This window comes from Orycteropus afer, unplaced genomic scaffold (genome assembly GCF_000298275.1).
Source record: "Orycteropus afer afer isolate SDZICR_OR568_19922 unplaced genomic scaffold, OryAfe1.0 scaffold00191, whole genome shotgun sequence".
Classification (NCBI taxonomy): domain Eukaryota; kingdom Metazoa; phylum Chordata; class Mammalia; order Tubulidentata; family Orycteropodidae; genus Orycteropus; species Orycteropus afer.
Window position 1 is genome coordinate 4,728,348 of NW_006921778.1, and position 21,098 is coordinate 4,749,445.

Here is a 21,098-nt window from a genome sequence, read left to right on the forward strand (position 1 = left end):
AGGGGTCCAAGATTATCTTCTGTGTCTGTGTTAATTGGTTTCCCTTTTCTTTGTTGAAGAGGGTCTGTGCAATCCTTCTGCCTAGTCCGCCATCTTGCCGGAACTCTGACAATTTCTTTAGACTCACTTACTATCTGCCATTTGAGGCCAAAACAATAGATGTTCACTTTTATTTAATTAAGCTGTTGCCATAAACCTCAACTTAATTTGCATATATAGACAACTTTTTGGGATAATATTATTTAATATTATATACATCTACTATGGTCCCTAGGTGACACAAATGGTTTGCATTCAAGTATCAACTTAAAAGTAGGCAGTTCAGATTTACTCAGTGGTGCCATTGAAGAAAGGTCTTGCAATCTGCTTTTGGTAAAGACAAAACTGCCCCTCAAGGGGCAGTTCTACTCTGTAACACATGGGGTTGCCATGAATTGGAATCAATTCGATGGCAACAGGTTCTATCTACCAATTGACACAAACCTTAACGTGGTTCATTTTCTGCTGTCCCCTTGCTTACCACCTTGCATCCTGAGAGATGAGGCACACAGCTTTTGTGAATACTTCCCAACCAAAGTACTCACTACCTAGGAACACAGCCCCTTCTATTACTGACAGCTTTAGTTGTTATTATTTATTTATTTATTTTGTATATTGTGTCAAAGATCTGTGCCTTGCAACACTCACTTGTAATTCTTAACTTGACATTTCTTCAAGTGATGAATGTGGTTCCTTGTCTTATATCTTGCCTCCTAATAGCTAGTAGTAGATAATATCCATACAGCTACAAGGAAGACCAGTCAATACTACTATTATTCAAATTTAAACACCATGAGTAAACCCCAAGATGAAGAAACTGAGTATTTCTGCCAATGTTGCAGTCTAAAATTGAGCAAATATGCAATCAAGATGTATTGATTATTGCTGGTGATTGGAATGCAAAAGATGGAAACAAAAAAGAAGCATTGCTCATTGGAAAATATGGCCTTGGTGATAGAAACGATGCTGGCAATCACATGATAGAATTTTGTAAGACCAATGACTTGTTCATTGCAAATATCTTTTTTTTTCAACAACATAAATGACAACTACATACATACATGGGCCTCACCAGATGGAATACAGAGAAATCAAATTGACTATATTTGTGGAAAGAGGTGACAGATAAGCTCAATATCTTCCATCAAAACAAGGCCAGGACTGTGGAACAGACTATCAATTGCTCATATGAAAATTCAAGTTGAAGCTGAAGAAAATTAAAACAAGTCAATGAGAGCCAAAATATGACCTTGAGTATATCCCACCTGAATTTGGAGACGATCTGAAACAACAGATTTGATTCAATAAACACCAGTGACCAAAGACCAGGTGAGCTGTGGGATGACATCAAGAACTTCATAAATGAAGAAAGGAAAATGTCATTAAAAAGACAGGAAAGGAAGAAAAGACCAGAATAATGCTAGAACTTTTTGAATAGCTGTAAAACATTTTCTGATATAGTGCCAGAAGATGAACCTCTCAGATCAGAAGGCACTCAGAATACGAATGGGGAAGAGCTGCTGCCTCAGATTAGAGTCGACCTTAATGACATGGATGGAGTAAAGTTTTCAGGACCTTCATTTACGCATGAATAAAAATAGAAAGAAATAGCTGCGAACATCCATCAATAATTGGAATGTGGAATGAATGAGGTATCAATCTAGGAAAATTGGAAGTTATCGAAAATGATAACGGAACATATAAAGATTGATATGCTGGGCATTACTGAGCTAAAATGGACTGGTATTGGCCATTTTGAATCAGATGATCATATTGTCTACTATTCTAGGAATGATAAATTGAAGAGGAATGGCATCACATTCATGATCAAAAAGAATGTTTCAAGATCTAATCTGAAGTACTATGCTGTCAGTGATAGGATAATATCCATACATCTATAAGGAAGATCAGTTAATACTTGTTTGTTGTAGTTATGTGCCGTTGAGTTGGACCCGACTCATAGCGACCCCACCTTGGGTTTCCAAGGCAGTATCACCATGGAAGTAGATTGTCCCATCTTCCTTCTGAGGAGTGGCTCATGGGTTTGAACTGTCAGCTTTCTGGTTAGCAGTCAAATGCCTTAGGCACTACGCTACCAGAGCTCCTCAGTTAATACTACTACTATTCAATTTTACAAAATAACCACTAAAGCTGAAGATAAAGAAATTAAAGATATTTACCAACTTTTGCAGTCTGAAATTGACCAAACATGACATCAAGATTTATCAATTATTACTAGTGATTGAAATGTGAAGTTGGAAACAAAGAAGAAGCATTGGGAGTTGCAAAATATAGCCTTAGTGATAGAAATGACACTGGAGATCTCATGATAGAATTTTGCAAGAGCAACAACTTATTCAATGCAAATACCTTTTCTCAACCACATAAACAGCAACTATACACACGGACCTCACCAGATGGAATACACAGGAACCACATTGACTACATATGTGGAGAGATGCGATGAAGCAGCTCAATATCTACAGTCAAAATAAGACCAGGAGCTGACTGTGGAATAGATCATCAATTGCTCATATGCAAGTTCAAGTTGTACCTAAACAAAATGAAAACAAGTCCTCAAGAGCCAAAGTGTGACCCTGAGTATATTAAATCTGAATTTACAGATCATCTCAAGAAGAGATTTAACATATTGAACATTAGCAACCAAAAGACCAGATGAGTTATGGGATGACATCAAGGATATCAGACATGAAGAAAGCAAAGATGTATTTAAAAGATAGGAAAGAAAGACCAAAATGAATGTCAGAAGAAATTCTAAAACTTACTCTTGAATGTAGAGTAGCTAAGGCTGGCGGTTCAAACCCACCAGCCACTCCTCAGAAGGAAGGTTGGGCAATCCTACTTCTGTAGTGATACTGCCTCGGAAACCCAAGGAGGGGTCGCTATGAGTCGGGGCCGACTCGACGGCACACAACAACAACAACAACAAAGTGAATGGAAGAAATGATAAAATAAATAGCTGAACAGAAGATTTCAAAGGGTGGCTAGAGAAGATAAAGTAAAGTATTACAATGAAATGTGCAAAGACCTGGAATTAGAAAACCAAAAGGGAAGATCACACTTGGCATTTCTGAAGCTGAAAGAACCAAAGAAAAATTCAAGCCTTGAATTGCAACATTGAAGGATCTATGGACAAAATATTGAATGATCCAGGAAGCCTCAAATGAAGATGGAAGGAACACACAGAGTCACTGTAACAAAAAGAATTGGTCAATGTTCAACCATTTCATGAGGTAGCACCAAGATCAAAACCAATGGTACTGAAGGAAGAACATAACATAAGGAAGAAGTCTAAGCTGCATTCAAGGAAATGGCAAATAGCAAGGCTCCAGGAATTGACAGAATACCGACTGCGAGGTTTCAAACATGGATGCAGACTTCTCATTTATGCCAAAAAATTTGGAAGGCAGCTACCTGGTCAACTGACTGGAAGAGATCCATATTTGTGCCCATTCCAAAGAAAAGTTACCCAAGAGAATGTGGAGATTATCAAATCCTATCATTAATATCATATGCAAGTAAAATTTTCCTGCAGATAATTTAAAAATGGTGTGGCCATACATTGACAGGGAGCTTCCAACATTTCCAGCTGAATTCAGAAGAGATGTGGAATAAGGTATATCATTGTTGATGTCAGAGGAATCTTGGCTGAAAGCAAAGAATACTGGAAAGATGATTACCTGTGTTTTATTGACTATGCAAAGGCATTCCCTGTGTGCATCACAACAAATTATAAATAACATTGCAAAGAACAGGAATTCCAGAACATTTAATTGTGCTCATGAGGAACCTGTACATAGACTAAAAGATTGGTGTTTCAACAGAACAAGGGGATATTAAAAACCAAAAACCAAACTCATTACCATTGACTCGGATCTGACTCACAGAGACCCCGCCTTGGACTTCTGAGGTGATGTCACTATGGAAGTAGATTGCCCAATCTTTCTTCCGAGGAGTGGCTGGTGGGTTTGAACCATCAGCCTTCTGGTTAGCAGTCAAATGCCTTAGGTACTACGCCACCAGAACTCCTAAGAGGATACTACATGGTTTAAAATCAGGAAGGGTTTGTACCAGGGTTGTATTCTTTCACCATACATATTCAATCAGTATGGTGAGCAAATAATCTGAGAAGCTGGACTATATGAAGAAGAACATGGAATCAGGATTGGGGGAAGACTCATTAACAACCTGCAATATGTGGATAACACAACCTTGCTGGCTGAAAGTAAAGATGACTTGAAGCACTTCCTGATGAAGATCAAAGACTATAGTTTTCAGTATGGATTACCCCCCAACATAAGGAAAACAAAAATCCTCGTAACTGGATCCATAAGCAACATCACTATGAATGGAGAAAATAGTAAAGTTGTCAGGGATTTCTGTACAGTCAGCACCCATGGAAGCAGCAGTCAAGAAATCAGACATTGTATTGTTCTGGGCACATCTGTTGCAAGGGACCTCTTTAAACTGTTAAAGAGCAATGATATCACTTTGAATACTAAGGTGTGCCTAAAACTAGCCATAGTATTTTCAATAGTCTTATATGAATGTGAAAGCCAGACAATGAATAAAGAAGGCTGAAGAATTGATACCTTCGAATTGTGGTGTTGGTGAAGAATACGGAAAATACCATGGACTTCCTCCAGAAGAACAAATAAATTTGTCCTAGGAAATGTGTAGCCAAAACGCTCCTTAGAAGTGAGAATGGCCAGGCTTTGTCTTACATACAATGCCTTCAGTGCAGCTTGGAGAGTTTGCTTCACTACTACTCTAGACCTTTCCTCTGGGTGTGTTTGAACTGCCAACCTTTCAGTGAGTAGTGTCGTCCAGCACTTACCCATTTGTTCCATCCAGTGACTCTGGTAAGCCAATAAACCCATTGCCATTGAGTTGATTCGACTCATAGTGACCCCCATTGGGTTTCCAAGGCTATACATCTTTACACAGAAATAGACTGACTGCCTCATCATCCTCCTATGGAGCAGCTTGTGGGTTTGAACCACCAACCTTCTGGTTAGCAGCCAAATGACTTACCCACTGTGCCACCAGCCCTCTGTAAACAAACACAATGCAACAAATGCAAAACACATGAATGGCACTGACAGATTTAGATGCTGAAGTTAAAGAGCTTCAATACATTTGTTGTTTCATTCATAGTCTGATCACTGAGGAGACTGTTTTCCTGTGGTCATCAAACTAAGAAACAAAATTTAAATGTAAAAACCTAGAAAATCATTAAAAAAACTTTTCATAGTGCCATCAAATTCAGAAAACATTAACATGAGTTACATTAGGGAAAATACTAGAATTCCTTATTCCAAAACAAAAAGAACTATGGCAGAGATTATGTAATTTCAAGAACTTTAAACCCAATTCCCTAAATATTAGGAATCACTGTTGTGTGGACAATATAGAAAATCATACTTCTTGATCAGAGGAACTGATAAATTTTTAATAAAGGCAATGATGATGATAATGCTGAGAATGATTATAACTGCTTTTATAACCCCAAACCAAACCCACTGCTGTTGAGTTGATTCTTACCCATAGGGACACTACTTCCATTTATAAACAATACTGATAATAATGACAGACCTCTTCAGTGACTAAACATTATCAGTTTTCCAGACTGAGGCAGCTGAACGCTAGGTGCCTGTGCTAAAAATTTTACAGACATTATCTTATTTATTCCTTACTATAGCCTTATGGAATAGATGCTATTATTCTCATCGTGGAGTCTCTGGGTAGTGCAAATGGTTAATGTACTGGGCTGTGAACCAAAAGGTTCGAGTCTACCCAGAGACACCTCAGAAGAAACACCTTACAATCTTCTTCCAGAAAATCAGCGACTGAAAGTCAAATAGTGCATAGTTCTACTCTGACACACGCAGGGTGACTGTGAGTAGGAATCAATTTCACTTTAACTGTTTTTTTTTTTTTTTTAATTCCCTTTGTACAGCTGAGGAGACAGACTTAGAGGTTTAACTAACTTGTTCAAGATGAAGCCTGGAATAGATTCAGCCATCTGACTAGCCAGAGTGTAGCAGAGCATGAAGGCATCAACAACAACAATCCCCAGTAGTCTATGTCTGTGTGAAGTGGAACAAAACCTACCAAATCCATTGCTGTGGAGTTGATTCCAATTCACAGTGACCCTAAAGGACAGAATAGAACTGTACCATACAGTTTCCAAGGCTGTAAATCTTCATGAAACAGACTATCACATCTTTTTTCCATACATGAAGAGGACAAATGGAGTCAAAATATGGCCAACCCATGCCTCTAGCCACCCTCACACTCTGTGTTTAAGGCAGTAGGATGGAAGACATCTGAGGCACCATAGTATGGATGGTGATTTATATGTGTTTTAATATTGGACATCAGGTTAGTGTCATTCACATTTATAAGCCCATCATTCTTTGCTGTCACTTTAGGAAGTAACATTCTGGAACATGTTTCAGAGCTGGAAGGTGAGGTAATCTTTTCACCTGTCATCATGCATTTTCAGGATGCCCTTCACATGCCAATAGCTAATGCTCCACCTTTTTAATCACCTTTTTATTTATAACACCTCCATTTATAAGCAATACTGATAATTATGGCAAAGTCTTTCACTTACCAAGTGGTACCAGTTTTTCAAACTAAAGCAGTTGCAGTCTGTTTACTCTATATATTCATCAGAAATCTCTGCATATAGTGGGAGCCAAAATAATTAGCCTCCATTTTAGTTTAAACAGAAGCACAACATGTATTTGCCATTAATAAAGTCTGTATAAGAGCAAAACTGTATTGCACTAAGGAGCTTATTAGCACATGGCACATTTGTATGTATTAATAATTTATCTGAGTTATGAGAATAGGCCCATCTCAGAAAATAATGAGGCCTTGGCAAATACCAAAAGGAAATAAATCCTTAGCAGCTTTGGGACCCTGAAAATAGAATTTGGGCAAACAGACAAGTGGAAATATGAAATATGAATGTACATAGTTTAATCAGCCAAGCTTATAAATAAATAAGATAATTAGCATTAGATAGAAATATTCTTTTACCTAACCCATTACCATATTGGTCTCTTTTCTACTATAACAGCTTATACTTCTATTTTTGGTGTGAGTGGGACAGAATAATTCACAGGCTTTAAGCTTTAAGCCTTAAATATTCAAACCAATTCAGACATTTTGGTAGTTAATACTGCACAGTTACACTCAGCATATTTATTAAGAATCATGGCCAGATTGACTTTATTTTTTGGGTGACATATTACTTTTTCCAACAACAAGATGTTGAGATCTTCTTCAACATAGAACTCTGTGGACTGTTTCAGAGTACCAGTCATGACTTCATTTATCTGGACCACAAATTCTAATTTTCTAGCCTTGAGTTTGATTTGGACTGGGCACATTTCCCAGGAAATAATGACTAATTGCTTAAACACACAGACAGCATCTGATTTTTTTTTTATGTGATTCACTTATAGGAGAACCCTCTGTTATTAATAGCCTGGGGCTAAGGCTCTATGAATGAGACCAAATGGGTGGCTTTTCCTTTCTTTCCCTCCCTGAGAAATGACAGATGGTATGATATAAACATTCACTACTTCAAAAGATGTAATTGAAAAAGCCTTCCACTAAAGGTAGAAATGACTACTTGTCTGTCAGTTTGTCATTCTATGGTTGTGGGTTGCTGTGATGTTGGAAGCTGTGTCACTGGTATTTCAAATACTAGCAGGGTCACCCATAGTGGACAGGTTTTAGGAAGCTTCTAGAGTAAGACAGAATGGGAAGAGGAACATGGTAATCTACTTCTTAAAAAATTGGTCAGTAAGAACCAGTAAGAAACCAGGCGATGTTTCATTCTGCTGTGCATAGAGCCACTATGAGTCGGAGATGACTTGATGGCACCTAACAACAAAAATAACAAGAACCAGTAAGGCAGAGGGATATTACCTGATACAGTGCTGGAAGATGAGGCCCTCATTTTGGAAGGCACTCAAAATACAACTAGGGAAGAGCTGCCTCCTCAAAGTAGAGGACATATTAATGACATGGATGGAGCAAAGCTTTTGGGACCATCATTTGCTGATGTGGTATCAATTAATAATTAGAACGTGGAATGTATGAAATATGAAGCAAGGAAAACTAGAAGTTCCAAAAAATAAAATGAAATGCTGGAAGACAGATATTATAAGCACTAGTGAGCTGAAATGTACTGTTATTGGCTATTTTGTATCAGAAAATCATATGGTCTACTCTGCTGTGAATGCCAGATTAAAGAGAAATGGTGTCACATTCATTGTCAAAAGAATATTTGAAGATCTAGCTTGAAGTACAATGTTGTCAGTGATACGATACTATCCATATTCCTACAAAGAAAACCAGTTAATACGACACTGACTCTTCATCTCACCCTTGACTAGAAGTAGATCGCACAATCTTCCTTCCAAGGAGTGGCTGGTGGGTTTGAACATCCAGCCTTCTGGTTAGCAGTCAAACGCCTTGATGTTGTTGTTGTTATGTGCCGTCGAGTCAGACTCAACTCATAGCGACTCCTCCTTGGGTTTCCGAGTCAGTATCACTACGGAAGTAGATTGCTCAGTCTTCCTTCTGAGGAGTGGCTGTTGGGTTTGAACTACCAGCCTTCTGGTTAGCAGTCAAGTGCCTTAGGCACTATCTACCAGAGCTCCCGCAAATGCCTTAGGCACTACATTACCAAAGCTCCTACAACTTTAACTACCATAAAACAAAAAGAAGATGGAAGGAATACACAGAATCACTGTATGGAAAGAACTGGTCAGTGTTCAAACATTTCAGGAAGTAGCATATGATCAAAAACCAGTGTTACTGAAGAAAGAAGTCTAAGCTGAACCGTAGGCATTTATGAAAAACAAGGCACCAGGAATTGATGGAAAACCAAATTGAGATGTTTTAACAAGTGGATGCAATGCTGGAAGGACTCACTTGCCTTTGCCAAGAAATTGGCCAACTGTCTGCAAGGGATCCATATTTTTGCCCATCCCAAAGAAAGGTGATCCACTAGAATGCAAAAATTATCAAACAATATCACTAATATCCCACACAAATAAAATTTTGCTTAAGATAATTCAAGAATAGGAGCTCTGGTAGCATAGTGGCTAAGACACTTGCCTGCTAACCAGACGGCTGGCGGTTCAAACCCACCAGCCACTCCTCGGAAGAAAGGTTGGCCAATCCTACTTCCGTAGTGATACTGCCTCAGAAACCCAAGGAGGGGTCGCTATGAGTCAGGGCCGACTCGATGGCACATAACAACAACAACAACAACAATTCAAGAATGGTTGCAGCAGTGTATCAATAGGGAACTGCCAGAAATTCAAGCCAGATTCAGAAGAGGATGAAGAATGAGGGATATCATTGCTGTTATCTAATGGTACTGGGCTGAAAGCAGAGAATACTAGAAAAATGTTGCAGTGCAGTGAGTTACTTAATATGGCCCCCTTCTAGACATAGTCCTCCATTTTGTGATGTATTGTAAATCCTAGCCTCTATGCTTTATTAGGGTGGGATGTACCTGAGTTCCACCTTTCTGGAGGGTGTGACTTAAGCCACCACCTTAGTTTCCTTGAGGGTATATATTTTAATGTGTTGGCAAAGTTCATTCTCTCTTGCTCCAGATGCTGTATTTGGTTTGTCATCATCTCACCCTTGACTTAAGACATCAGCCAGTCATCTGAGCTGCTGATTTGGGTTCACCAGCCCCTGTACCCATGTGAGTGAGGAGAATCCCCCAAATCTATGGCTGACCTGTGGATTTGGGACTTGCCAGCCTTCCAGCCTCCACCATTGCATGAGCCATTTCCTTGGTATTTTGTGGGTTCTGTGACATGTTACAGTGAAGTATGGAACCCTAAGACAGAATGGAGAGTACTGAGGGGAGGAGGAGCAGTTGATGTTAGAGATGATGGAGTGGTACAGCAGTTTGGAAAAGTTGGACATTTACAATGTCTTTAACCTCTACTTCATAGGGACCAGTCTTGTGCTGATCCTACTAAAAGAAATTATTTGAGCAGAAGTTTACCTTTGTTTTACTGAGTATGCAAAAGCATTTGACTGCGTGGATCATAACAAATTATGGATAACATTGTGAAGAACTGGAATTCCAGAACACTTAATTGTGCTCATGTAGTACCTGTATATAGACCAAGAGGCAACAAACAGAACAAAGGGATACTGCATGATTTAAAATTAGGAAATACGTGTGTAAGGGTTGTATCATTTCACCATACTTATTCAATATGTATGCTGAGCAAATAATCCGAGAACCTGGGCTATATGAAGAAGGATGTGGTGAATGACACAAGCTTGCTTGCTCAAAGTGAAGAGGACTTGAAGCACTTCTTGGTGAAGAGCAAAGACTATAGCCTTCACAGTGGATCACATCTCAACTGACAGGAAACAATTCCTCACAACTGAATCAGTAAGCACCATCATGATAAATGCTAAAAAGACTGAAATTGTCAAGGATTTTACTTTACTGGGATCCACAATCAATACCCATGGAAACTGCAGCCAAGAAATAAAATGTATTGCATCAGACAAGACTGTTGTAAAAGACCTCTTTAAAGTGTTAAAAAGCAAAGATGTCACTTTGAGGACTAAGGTGCACCAGACTCAAGCCGTGGTATTTTTTTTTATCACCTCCTATGCACATGAACGCTGCATGTTCTATGCATGAGACAGCTGCCAGTCATCTGACCTGCTGATTTTAGCTTACCAGGCCCTGTAACTACAATGAATAAGGAAGACTGAAGAAGAGTTGATGCCTTTAAATTATGGTGTTGGTAAAGAGTACTGAAAATACCATGGACTGCCAGAAGAACCCACCAGTCACTTCTCAGAAGGAAGACTGGGTAATCTACTTCCATAGAGATACCACCCCGGAAACCCAAGGAGGGGTCATGATGAGTCAGAGACAACTTGATGGCACATAACAACAACAGCAGCTAGAAGAACAAACAGATCTGTCCTGGAAGACATAAAGCCAGAGTGCTCCTTAGAAGTGAGAATGGTGAGATTTTGTGTCACGTTCTTTGGACATACTATTAGGAGGGACCAGCCCCCGGAGAAGGACATCATGCTTGGTAAAGTAGGGGGTCAGAGAAATAGAGGATGACCTTCAATGAGATGGGCTGACACAGTGGTTGCAAAAATGGGCTCAAACATAGCATGATTTTGAGTATGTCACAGAACCAGGCAATAATTCATTCTGTTGTACATAGGATCACTATGAATTGAAACAAACTCAACTTTACCTATAATAACAATAAAGGCAGAAAATAGACACAGTCTAACTAAGAATAATTGCCCATAGATGTAATTGTCCTTAGAAAAAGCTCACACCTTCCTCCTCTGTGAATTACATGGGTCCCAGAAACTTTTTCAAGTTACACATAAAGTCTCTGTGAAAAGTAATGTGTTCTACAGGATGATAGATATTCCCACTAGTGTTGCTCTTTGGTCACATTTCTAGCTAATTCTATAAATGGACAGTTTCCTCCCTACCTACTCCTGTTCTGTCTTCTGCATTCCATTAATTTGAATCTCTTCTTTGGAACTAACAAAATTCCATTGCCTCACATTTGTAAAAGAGCAACATATGCCATTTCTACTCCCTCCATAGAGAGGAGTGGGGTGGTAGGAAGGAGATGGTAGCTGAGATTACCACACAGACCAATTCTGAGATGACCATATCCATACCCTGAGATTATCAGCATTGTAAACATCTATAAGAGTGAGATAAATTTATATATACTAACAAGGAGATAACAAGCTTTGATGGTGCAGTAGTTAAAACATTGGGCTGCTAACAAAAAGGTAGATGGTTCAAATTTACCATCTACTCTTTGGGAGAAACATGTGGGCAGTCTGCTTTGGTAAAGATTTACAGCCTTGGAAACCCTATGGGGAAGCTCTACTCTGTCCATTAGAGTTGTTGTAAGTTGGAATTGACTCAGTGTCAGTGGGGTTGATTTGCTTTTAATAAAGAAATATCTCCAAAAAAATCTACTGAAGAAAAGGCAAATTGCAGAATGACAAGTTTTAAGTTAAAAGCACACATACACACCCCTTTAATCTTTGCATTTTATACTGTATTACTTTTTGGAAAGCAAGTGAGCAGATAATCAAGCAAGAAAGGCTATCTCTTGGGTGACCTCTTATACATATGTGTGGAGAGCCAGCGAAGTTGGCTTGTCTGAAGGGAGGAAAAGGATAGAAAAATAGGACAAAAAAATTTGGGACATTGCCAAAGACAGAAAAGCTTTGAGGAAAGAGACAGGAGTTTTTTAAGGAAGTTTTATTGTTTGGTGTAAATGTAACCCCCTACTCTGTGCCCTTAAGAAAACTTAAGTAAAAATCTGCAGTATCCTTCAAAGCTTTTGGAGTAAGATTAATGTTCACTTTGGATACCATAACAAGCTGAGACTGGTCGAAGTCAAGAAAAAGACGAAAGAGGAATACTCATAATAGACCTGATTTTGCCAGAATGAGTAGTATGCCAGTATGTGCCACAGGGCTGGTAATCTGAATTTCCTAATCATGAATTAGGATACATGGTCTGAGTGTACTGTCTTAGAAAATCTAAAACCTAGAATTGGTTACTGCAGCCAGAAGTTAGAGAACAATGATAGGAGAAAGTGGCAACTTAAAAACAAATTCACATATACAACAATGCTAAGGATGCACGTTTGTATATCTATGTACCTGCAATGAACATGAAGGAACCCTGATATCACAGTGGTTAAAGCACTTGCTTACATGTTTGCACACATGTATATGCATATACATGTGAATATATGGTCCAGAAAGATACATGCAAAACTGATGACAGTACTTATTTATATTTGGTGAGAGGAGAAAGGGCTTTTTGTGGATGATTGTCAAAGGGAATTTTAGCCTTACCCTAATAGTCTTATTTTACAATACATAAACGTAAACAAAAACAAAAACCAAACTCACTGCCATTGAGTTGATCCCAACTCATAGTGACCCCTCCTTGGGTTTCTGAGGTGGTATCTCAACAGAAGTAGATCGCCCAATCTTCCTTCCGAGGAATGGCTGGTGGGTTTGAACTGCCAGCTTTCTGGTTAGCAGTCATGTGCCTTAGGCACTATGCCACCAGACAAATAAAAATATTTGCTATTATATTACTATTATTTTTTAATTCAAAACCCTGGATCTTGCTCAACTCTAGGTTGTCCTCTTCCTGTGCCCTGGTGTTACTGTGATATTTGTTTTTCCAGTGTGCTCTAGTTACATATAAGTATCAGTAAATCATGCTCACTCTTTTACTCCCACTTTGAGGAAATATATCATTGTATTTCCTTTGGGTCAAAATAGTCAAGAGGTCAAGAACACATATACCTTTATATAATTCTGAACCACTTGAAGCTCTTACTGATGGAGATCAAACACTACAGTCTTCAGTATGGATTACACCTCAACAAAGAAAACAAAACTCCTCACAACTGGACCAATAAGCAACATAGTGATAAATGGAGAAAAAAAAAAAAATGAAGTTGTCAGGGATTTCATTTTATTTGGATCCACAATCAACACTCATAGAAGCAGCAGTCAAGAAATCAGATGTCATATGGGCAAATCTTCTGCAAGGGATCATTTAAAAGTGTTAAAAAAAACCAAAAAAACAATACAAATATTGCCCTCATTAGAAACCTTTGCTGGATCACCATTACCTACAAAATGAAGTCTGAATTCCTTCACCTGATACATAGATCTTTTAAAATATTGTCCACCCTACCTTTCCAAGTCCATCTGTAACCTCTGTACCAAGGGCTCTATGTTTCAGTTATACAAAGTAACAAACAGCCTTTGGACTTCCACATGCTACCACTCCTTGGTTCCTTTTCTTTCCCTTTGGCCTCTGACAAAGAATGTCTTGTGGCTACCTTCATTTATTGAACTCCTATTCATACATCAGTGTGCAGCTCAAATGTCCTTCCTTTGTGAAGATCTTGCCAGATAAGATTAATTGTTTCCTTCCTTCAGATCAATGTTATAGACTTTATCTTTTATTATCCAAGAAATCTTTGAAGGAAAAAGCACATTGCATTCATATTTGTAACCTCAGTACTTAACATGAAGTCTATTAGACATTCAATGTTAGTTTTATCAAGGAATGAATCATTCATTCATAAAATGAGCACTCTCTATTACGACAAAAAATAACTTCTCTCAGCAGTTTTACGAAAGTCCTTAAAAATGTGCTGTTAACTCTTAGTCAAAGGAGGGATCTGGAGAAGTTATGAGTGTAATCTTTTCCAAATATTCCTATTCTAGGGCTGATCAATCCCATCAGAAAATTCTTCCAACTTACCCATGTTCTAGTAATTCTTAGTATTTTGTATGTGATGATAATTATTAAGTTTCCCATCAGCTTTATTCCTGTGGGAAAGTTTTAATTTGTTTTATCTTTCTTTTCTCAATTCTTTTTCAATCCTCCTGGGAATTGAGCACCATTTTTTATCATAAATGGGCAATCCCATTTGGGACAGATTCAGGGATTTTTATTTTTTCTTTCCATTGCTTAGGAGACCTAGAGGCATGAAATAGATACAGGAGGAGGACAATTAGGACATATTGTTTAGAAGAAGAGAATGTGCATATGGCACCATTAGGAGAAAGGGTCATGCACTAGTTGTTAGTAACAGTACTAAGGAAAATAAAGCAAAATGTACTGAATACATCTAGGGAACACAGTATAGTACAAAGATTGTCATGTTTTCCCCCTAGGTATGGGAATATTACTATATAGGTTTACGGTACAGAGTTTTTTAATCCAACATCCTTCCTTAAGTAATAGAACCACAAATCAATTTTGGGCAGCAACATGTCCGGCCAAAAGACTACTACATAGTTCATTCCCCAGTAGTGTGGAGGGTCTAAGTCAGTACTGGCCAATAAAACGTAAGTGGAAGTGGTATGCAGTACTTGAATAAATCTACTTAAAAGGGAAAATTATACCCTTTAGCTTTTTTCCCTTCCTGCTGCCCAGAATGCAGTCGTAACAGCTAAATTTAAGCAGCCATCATGGACTATGACTAAACATACTAAGGAATGGCAGAGCAACAAGATAGAACAAGTTTAGGTTCCTGATACTGAGATCCACCTCACCGGCAGACCCGGAGTTGTAGAACCCATCATGACTGTCTAGCTGTAGGCTTCTTCAGACATTAGAAAAAGAAATGTCTATCTTGTTTTAGCCTCGGTTACTTTAAGCTTTCCGAATTTACTCCAAGTCAATATATTACTCTTGGCCTCAATATGCTTAGGGACCAGAACAAGAATATTTGCCACAAAATAAAGAAATGTAAGGACAGGTGCACTTAATTCTGTGCAATTATGGGATGTATAAGACATTAAACTGCAAGGAAATCGTGTTTTAAATTCACCAAGCACAACAATTAGTAAAAAGTACACATTTATATTTATAAGAGCATAAAGACATGGAAAAAGGTATGGAAAGATGAACTTTAGGCTATTATTATTGATTACATATCTTTGGATTTTCACTTCTTACAGTTACCAAGTAATAGTTTTGATGTTGAAAAAGTTGAAATCAAAGACATTTCAAACTGAAAGCAATACTGATAAATCTTTTTGTGAATAAACACTTGTCCCAAATGTATCTGTATAGATCATTTGAAAAAAGATCATTTGAAAAGATCATTTTCAGACTCATATACCTGGATTCTTGTTTCTGATCCACTAATAATTAGATTTGGAATCTGAGGGAAGTCATTTACATAAATTCTGAAGTTCCTAAAATTCTGTAGATTTAATCATTCATTCCCTTCAATGAATTCTTAGTGCATTTCTCCAAACTTACTTCTACAAATTCAAAAGTCAATAAAGTTAGTTATGTAGTTCTTATGTGTCTATTTCTGAAACAAGGAGATACTAACATATAAATGTTATAGCAGGACAAGACAAGCACTGTGGGCTGAACTGTATCCTGCAAAAATATACACTGAAGGGGATTCTGGTAAGATGGCAGAATAGGCAGACAAACCACACAGACCATCTTCAACGAAGAAAAGGGGAACCAATTAACACATATACAGAAGATAAACTTGGAGCCCTGAGCTTTGAAAGGTAAGATACAGAGTGGACTAAACTCCAATTAGTTAAGAACCAGCATGAAAACACCAAAAAAGGAGACATATGGAACTGTGGTCTGCCAGTGACCCTGATGGAATGGACAGCTTGGATGTTGCCAAGTGGTGTTAGGACCTAAGAATTAACCCAAAAATCAGCCCTGCTAGCCAGTGGACTGCATGGAGGACTGCATTGGTGGCTGGTGAATAAAAGAGGAAGTAGCAAAGAGGAAGATGGGCTGAGCCATGGACTTTTGGCTGTCCCAAGGGCATATCCATTTTGAATGTTTACAAGTGTTTCCACAATTTTGGATTTTTAAAGTGAGAGCATTCTCCCAGATTACAGGGACCTAAGAATAAATTCCACTTGCCGAGGACTGCAAGGACTTTCTGGACACGAACAACTGGAAAAGTGCGATATTCCCCTTGTTACTCTTATACTCCATGCCCTCTTGGTGAACAGAGGTGTGGCCATTCATCACTCCCACCCACCTTCTGGGCTGGCAGATATTCCATCCCAATCTGTATGCTCTGACGGAGCCTGGGAACCCTGCCATGCACTGCCCAGGTTTTTTCCCCCCTTTTTTCAGTTTGTTTGTTTTTGTCTGTTTTAAAATACTTCTTCTTTTTATTATTATTATTATTATTTTTCTATATCTTTAAATAATGTTGATGGAATCTGGATTGGGATTGCATTGGATGTATAGACTGCTTTGGGTAGAATTTACGTTTTCACAATGTTCAATCTTCCTATCCACAAGCATGGTATGTTCTTCCATTTATGTAGATATCTTATGGTTTCTTGAAGTAGTCTTTTACAGTTTTCTTTATACAGGTCTTTTGTGTCCCTGGCAAAATTTATTCCCAAGTTGGTTTTTTTTTTTTTTGGATAAGTATTGAAAATGGTATTGATTTCCTTATATAATCGCTTAAAAAGTTGGAATTAGAAATACCATTTGACCCAGCCATTCCATTACTATGTATATACCCTAAAAAAATGAGAGCCAGGACAAGAACAGATATCTGCACATCCATGTTAATTGCAGCACTGTTTACAATAGTCAAAAGATGGAAACAACGTAGGTTAGGTGTCCATCAATAGAAGAATGGATAACCAAACTATGGTACATACACACCATGGAATACTATGCAACCCTAAAGAATAATGTAGAATCTGCAAAACTGCCTAACATGGATGAACTTGGAGGACACTATGCTGAGTGAAATAAGTCAATCACAGAAGGACAAATATTGTATTAGTTCATTATTGTAAATAGTCAAGGAAAGGTTTTTATATGGGAGAGAATTTTCTTTGTTGGTTACCAGGGGTGCTAGGGAGGGGAGGAAACACTGTCAGATAAGCAGAGATAAGTAAGGATTTGGGTGAAGAGAAGGGCAGTGTACCAAATGTGAGTGATCCATATGGTGGTGTTGAGGGAGAGAAGGCAAAGAAAGGTTCACGGGAGGTACAGACAACAAAGATGAACCCTTTTGGACATACAGTACTGTGTTGTCAGTGAAGGCAAACATTGATATACAAGTGAATACATGGGTGGACAGGCTGAACTATTAGGTATGTGTATGCAGGGGAGTCAGCCCAAGACCATGTATATGATTGGCAGAAAATATTTCAGACAATGTATTTGTATGTTCTGTAAGAATTCCCAAGTATATAGTAGAGCTGACAAGGGACAAGGTTGTAGTCACTGCTTGGTCACAGCCAGCTAGAGGGAGTGAGTAGTTGGACCTGTGGTTTTGGGACCACAGTCACAGGGGAATCTAGCTGAATTGGCATGGCATACTACACAGAAACACTGTTCCACATCCTACTTTGGCGAGTAGTGATTGGGATCTTAAAAGCTTGCAAGCGGCCATCTAGATGCAACAATGGGTCTGTCCTTGTCCAGCATAAAGAAGAATGAAGAAAACCAAAGATTCATGGAAATAATTAGTCCAAGCTACTGGTACACCATGCAATCCTCAACCTATACGACTATGAGACCAGAAGAACTAGATGATGCCTGGCTACCACTTTCAACCACTTGGAGGGATATCTGTGTAGGAGATCCTGGACAGAGAGGGAGAATAATGTGGAACAAAACTCAAAACCATAAAAAAAAAAAAGGAACCAGGTTTGCTGGTCTGGTTGATAGAGCTTGATGGAAGCACGGAGACTATGGCCCCTACCTGTCCTTCAGGACTAGAATTGAACCTACTCCTGTGGCTTCCAGCCAAATAAAAGACAGGTATATGAGCTGAACATTTACATTAGGTAGATACACTCCTTGGAGAGATCAATCATGGGAGAATAGAAGAGCTGGGTATGCACAGGGAAACAACTTGAGGGGCAGGAGTGCATGGGAGGGAAGGACACAGGGAAGAGGTAACTATGGGGAGAAAGTGGGAGGGGAACTGCTGCATTGTGGGAAACTGCAGTCAATGTCATGAAACAAAGTGTCTTTATATAAAATACACACACACACACACACACACTAAATTTCCAGTTCTTGGTACCTACTAATGTGACCTTATTTGGAAATAGAATCTTTGCGATATAATTATATATATATATGTTGTTGTTATGTGCCGTCGAGTCGGCCCCGACTCACAGCAATCCCTCCTTGGGTTTCCGAGGCAGTATCACTATGGAAGTAGGATTGCCCAACCTTCCTTCCGAGGAGTGGCTGGTGGGTTTGAACCACCAGCCTTCTGGTTAGCAGTCAAGTGCTTTTAGCCACTATGCTACCAGAGCTCCCATATATATATATATATATATTACTATAGATAGATATTATATAGATATTATATAGATATATATCTATACAGATATATATAATATCTGTATAGATATATATCTATATAATATCTATATAATATCTATCTATAGTAATAACTGATTACTGTCCTTATAAGGAGGCTATGGGAAGACATAGGGACACAGACACACACAGGGAGAATACCACATGATGATGAAGGCAGAGATGGAAATGAGCATCTACAAGGCAATGATTGCCAGCAACCACCAGTAGCTAGGAAAGAGGAACAGAGCAGATTCTCCCTCAAAACTTCCAGAACGAACCAACATTGTTGAATCCTGATTTTGGATTTCTGGCCTCCAGAACTCTGAGAAAATAAATTTCTGTTGTTTGAAGTCACCCCATTTGTGGTAATTTGTTACAGCAGTCCTACAAAACTAATACAATAGGTAACTTCAAACACCACCCTTCCACCTTTCTGTAGTGGTTGTATCCATACACATAACAATGTATTTCTTAAGGTGCTACACTTGCTTGGTTCAAATGTCTGTTTTCCCATAGATTGCTAGCCCCTGGGGTGGAGCTGGGAACAGAAAAAGCATTTCTCTGGTGCCAATCACCAGCTCGACTACACAATAGGTGATTAATAAAAGTTTGTTGAAGAGATGAATGAGGGAAGGGAAATTTGATTCTGATGATAAGGATGGCTAATCATATGACTGATAACTTAAAATTTTAACTCTAAAATTCAGATTTAAGGTTTTAATTGAGAACCCAGCCTCTATGACTCTGAGACCAGAAAAACTAGCTGGTACAAGCTATCATTGCTGACCACTCTGAAAGGGATCACAATATGAGGTCCTGCATAGAGTGGGAAAAAAATTCAAAATCATAAAAAAGACCAGGAGTACTTTACTGATATTGACTGGTGGGACCTTCAGGCCTGGAACTGAACTCACCCCTGTGGCTTAACTTTCAGCTAAACATAGACAGCTCTATAAAGTGAACAGTAACACCAGGAAGGTAGGCACTTCCTAGAATAATCAGCCATACGAGATCAAAAGGGCACTATTGACCCAGGGATAAAGCTCAGAAGGCAAGAAAGGATAGTAAAGAAGGTAAAATGGAAACAGTAAACACAGAGAGGAAGTGGGCAGAGTGCTGTTACATTCTGGGGATTACAATTAATGTCATAAAACAAAGTATGTATGAATTGTTGAATGGAAAAGCAATTTGCTCTATAGACTTTCACTTAAATAAATCACAATAAAAATTAAACGAAAGATTTTGATTGATTCGTGACATTAATTAATCACAACATTTTTAGGCATTTTTGATACATTCCACAAACCTTATTGGTTTTAGGTTGCTACGAGTTTAATTCAGCCATCAAGAAAAAAAAAATGGTGAATTTCATGCCGGTGTGGATCAAAAGCTTTTGTTCTTTCTCTTGATTGTGGACTGTGCATGGGATGCCTTCAGCCCTTCTGAGAAAGTAGGCAAGAGGACATGAAGACCTTAGTACAATCCATCTCCAAGGACTAGAAAACTCTGGCATGTGAACCCCCCAAACTGAAGCATTTATCTTAGTGAGGCTCAGCAAGTGCCATAAATGGTAACTAGGGATTGCCTCATTCTCCTATCACCTATCTGTCAGTTTGTAGTCCTGTCGTAGCTTATGTATTGTCATCATGCTGGAAGATATGCCACTGGTATTTCAAATACTAGCAGGATAACCCAGGGTGGACAGGTTTCAGCAAAGCTTCCAGAGTAAAACAGGTTAGGAAGAAAGGCCTACTGATCTACTTTTTAAGATTAGACACTGAAAACCCCTTGGACGTAACAAACCTCCTATAACATAGTGCTTGAAGATGAGCCCCCAAGGTTGGAAAGTGCGCAAAATACACAGTGGCTGCAAAAATGGATACAAACATGCTAATGATTGTGAAGGTGATGCAGAACCGGGCAACATCTCCTTCTATGGTCCATGGGGTTGCCATGAGTCAGAGGCAACTAACAACAACCATCTTGTTCTCACTGTGGTCTCACATGCTTCTGAATTAACAGTGAACATTTCCTCTTATATCCTCCCAAAGGAAGGCAAATAAAGAAAATGACGAAGATCTCACAG

The 21,098-nt window shown here is 38.6% G+C and overlaps 1 protein-coding gene across 1 annotated transcript in view; it reads right to left on the reverse strand.

Moving 5' to 3' along the window:
- CAMK4 (calcium/calmodulin dependent protein kinase IV) overlaps nucleotides 1-21,098 on the reverse strand; it is a 453,274-nt gene that overhangs the window by 58,163 nt on the left and 374,013 nt on the right. The gene's annotated exons all lie outside the window — the stretch shown is intronic.